Raw genomic sequence first — 4,198 nt, forward strand, 5'->3', positions numbered from 1 at the left:
ACTGCGACTTTTGTCAAAAATTGGGTGGAGGATAGGGTTTCTCTGCATGGAGTGACGATGCATTTGACATAAGACTTTATTGTTGAGGTGACAAGACTGCCAAAGGTTGGCATAAAATTTAGTAAGGAAATGAGTATTTCAAATGCAATGTTCAAGAAGTTCCCGAAAATAAATGAGGAGGAAAAGAACTTGGAGAAGAATGGTGGTTTTTACAAACAGGGCCAAATCAAGGTCATCTGGCAGGATGTGCTTTCATGCATTCGTAAGTACTTTATCCTAGATGGTAGAGCTAAATGTGTTCATAAATTTCATTTTGTGTTTCTGAACCACTTTAGGTATAAAGATAGAATCTCATTTCCTTTTTATTTGAGATTTTCTTTACTCCATAGTCTCCAAGTGCATAGAAAAAAGAATCCTGCCCTACTCTTCATGAAGGGTTAATTTTACTAATTGAGAATTATTGTAAGAACAAGGCAATTGTGTCTTCCCCTCCTAGGAAAAAGAAGGGATTTGTGAGTGAAACCTACTCTAGGAAGAGTAAAGGTCCGAAAGGGGTTTGTGGGAAAAGAAAAAATCTAAAGCAAGAAACCCCTCAGAAAAATGTGGAAGAGATTACTGAGTCTAATAACTCAGAAAATAATGAAGAAAAAAATGTGGATGAGGATGAAAACATGGATGTGGGAGATTTTAGCTTTAATTTGGAAGGTTACTCGAGTGGTAAGGGTGAATCTAGTAAGGAGGAAATGGATGAAGTCAATGACAAAACACTGGGTTAGATAATATGGGTGAAGAGGATACTAATCAGAGTGAACATTCCCTGGGAGAGAGGGATGAAGAAGAAGAAGAAACAGAGAAGGGAAAGGAGGAACTCTTGAATAAGGATGTTGAAAATGTGAAGAAAGACATAAGGAAAGAGAAAAATGAGTCTAGGGGTAAGGAAGATATGGGAGAGGATAAGGATAATTATGTTGGTAGAAATTCTAGGCTTTCTTTCCCACATACTACTAAGCTAAAGGCAGACTCTTCCCTTCAAACCAACTCCTGGGTGTATGATGAATTAATAAACTTGAAAAGGAAAGTCATTACAATTGAGAAGAACCAAGAAATTGATCATGCTAAGACCACCTAGATGGAAATTCTGATTGGTAATATACCAGATAAACTAAAGGAATATGAAAACAATCTCTGGTTATTGATCAAAGAAAGTGGAAATAAGATGGAGCAAGTTACTTCCAGCATTTGTGCTACTGCTGCCAGCTTAGGGAAGAGAACTAACGAAGAAATCATATCTCCAAGTGGTCCAAGTAAATGAACCAGATAGAGCTCTAGGAAAAAAGCTGTTGAGGGCACAATGGGATCTATTGTTAACACCATCCAAAGTACTATAGAGGTTGGAAAAGAGGTGGTCCAAATGATCAAAGAATTGCAATAGTAGTTCTTCTATGTTTCTAGTTTTTGGTCTCTGTCTTGGAAGTTGTCCTGGTTTCTGGTTTCTTGTCTAGGTATTTTATTTGGTTTCATGCTTTAAAAACTAGGTTCTAGGTCCTTGTAAAACCTAGTCTCATATTATGGTTTTATTTTGTGGTTTTAGGTCCCTGTAAAACCTAATTTTGAGTCTTTTAAAAACTACAAGTTTTAGGTCCTTGTAAAACCTAGTGGAACTTAATGGTTTATCTTTTGATTTCTTGTTAAGGGTTTCAGGTCCCCTTCAAAACCTGTTTTTAACTTAATCTAAAACAAATTAAAAAATTACCTAAATTTGATGTACCATTTAGGAGCTTACACGAGCAGAGTAAGATATAATGGCTACTAGTATCCTTTCCTTAATCACTTTATGAGAAACATATAACTAATCAAATATTCAATTTAGAATTTTTAGGAGTAAGCTATTTACAATTGTGAGTTTTGTTATAAGTTGCTTTTAGATTAAGTTGGAGTCATGCAATACATAATGAATAAAATATAATTATTAGTCCCACTTATACAGGTGGACACAAATGTTTCACCTCTCTTTTTTGCTATTTTTGTGTTCCACAATCCATGCATTAAATATTTTTTCTAATGTTCAACAGTCTTTTCATTTTTAATTTTAATTTTTTAAAATTAACTTTTTAAAATTGGTTATTTATGTTTGCCAAATTTTTTTATTTTTATTTTTAAAAATTCTTGTATTCATTTTTTTAATAAGTATTGTTTGCCCAATAAAAAATAAGTTGTAGGAATTAATTTTGTTAGATTTCTTAAGCTGTAAAAAGATTTATAGACACACAAATTATGCAAATTCAAAAATTAAAAGATAACATTAAAGTAAATTGTCATTCACATAAAATAGAATTTTTTGATTACTTATTTTCCAATGCTCTACATATGAATGATGCAAATATTAGTATACACCAAACATTTTTCCAAAGCATTCAAAGCTAAAGCTAATTTTCTTTTAATAGTAATTATTTTTTGCATTAAGTGAGGCTCCTATTGTAACACAACTCTTTTTTAAAAAGGGGTCAAAAATAATTTCAAGTACTATTTTAAATGAAAATTAATTAAGTTGATTCTAACATAGAATCATTGAAAGTTAATATACTTGTTTCCAATTTAGCGAGCCATATTTTCAATATGAAGGTTTCTTCTTCTGTTCTTAAATATTATTTTGAAATACACAAATAAGAATATTTAGGCAAAATATAATAACTAGAAAACCCACAAATATATTAGTATTAACTAGTACTAGTGTTAGTATTATAGGACTAAATTATGTTATTATTACCAAATCAAATCTCATTGGCTTTCTCAAAGATAATAGAGAGAGGGTTTGCAAAGAGTGAGGGGAGATAAAATAGAGATATAGAGATGTATGTGGACAAATGGGATGTTGGGTGTGAGGGGTAGGTATGTAAATAAAGAGAAAGAGAGAGGGGGGGAGTGTGGAACAAGGAGGTAGAGATGACATAGATGAAGTGTGATAGGGAGAAAGATAGATCTTGATATCAAAGATATAAAGTGAGTGACATAGAAAGAGGGACTGCTAATAGAAGTTTGTTCACAATTAAAATTTGACTAAGTTTAAAATTTTACTACCTCTTGTAAACCTCAATTCTTCTAAACCTAGAATCTATTAGAAATAAGAATTACTGGTGAGGGGCGGGGGGTGGGGTGAATCAGTAATTTAGAAACTTTAGTCACCAATTGGATATTATTTGTTACTTTAAACCATACATAACAAAGTAATAAAGTAATGCTAAATAGTAACAATAACCATGCACAAAGATAACTCGTAATGCCATATTTTGTTTACTAGGGAAACCTTGGCCAAGCAAAACCCCCAGTGGGGATGATACCCACTAGATAATATATTGATAAATAAGTTCCTTATTAGAGGATGGACCCTGTTAGGAGTTAATGAGTGAATTTAGGATAGACAATCCTTGTTAGAAGACTTTGAATCCCTATTAGAAGATTCCAACCCTGTTAGGAGTTGTAGTACAGTAGATACAAGATGAACCCATTGCCCAAACATGTGCTTCCAATTACAAGAAGAGCTCATTTCCCAAACAAGAAATTAGACTTCTAGAATGTAGGTATTGTAACTTCTTCCTTAACTAATCTCTAATCTTTAGCTCAATCTTGGATCACAAAAATAGCTTTACAAAACTTCACATATATTGCTTTCACAAAAGTTTGCATATAATCACTCAACACAACTACTACTTTTTTCATTGCAAGATGTCCTTAAATACCATGCCTTTACACAAATTGCTACTAGGTCTGCTAAGACTATAATACACTTTTCCAACTTAGAGTAAACATCTAGGATGTCGACCCTAATTGGTCAAGTAATTATTTTGTAAACAAAATAATTCCTTTCCTTTAATTCCACTATCCTGTTTCATTGGTAAAACATGAATATCTCTTTTCCATATAGTCCATACTAAATTTTGAGGTTATACACATCATCATCAACATGTATACTATCTCCATCTACCTTTGTGTAGGGCTTGCCCTTGTTTACATTTTTTTTTATAGTTACATTGTTGCTATCATGGACGAACTCTATTAGACTAGTTTTGTGTTGATAGTTAGTAGCATTGTTTTGAGACTATCAGATATTATGTTATAGATTCAGTTGATATATGATGTGATTATTTAGACTCTACATTTCATGTATGCATGATGATTATTACATTATTTTTGGTTACTG

Source organism: Cupressus sempervirens, chromosome 1 (genome assembly GCF_028749045.1).
Source record: "Cupressus sempervirens isolate cs-2001-9-10 chromosome 1, ASM2874904v1, whole genome shotgun sequence".
Classification (NCBI taxonomy): domain Eukaryota; kingdom Viridiplantae; phylum Streptophyta; class Pinopsida; order Cupressales; family Cupressaceae; genus Cupressus; species Cupressus sempervirens.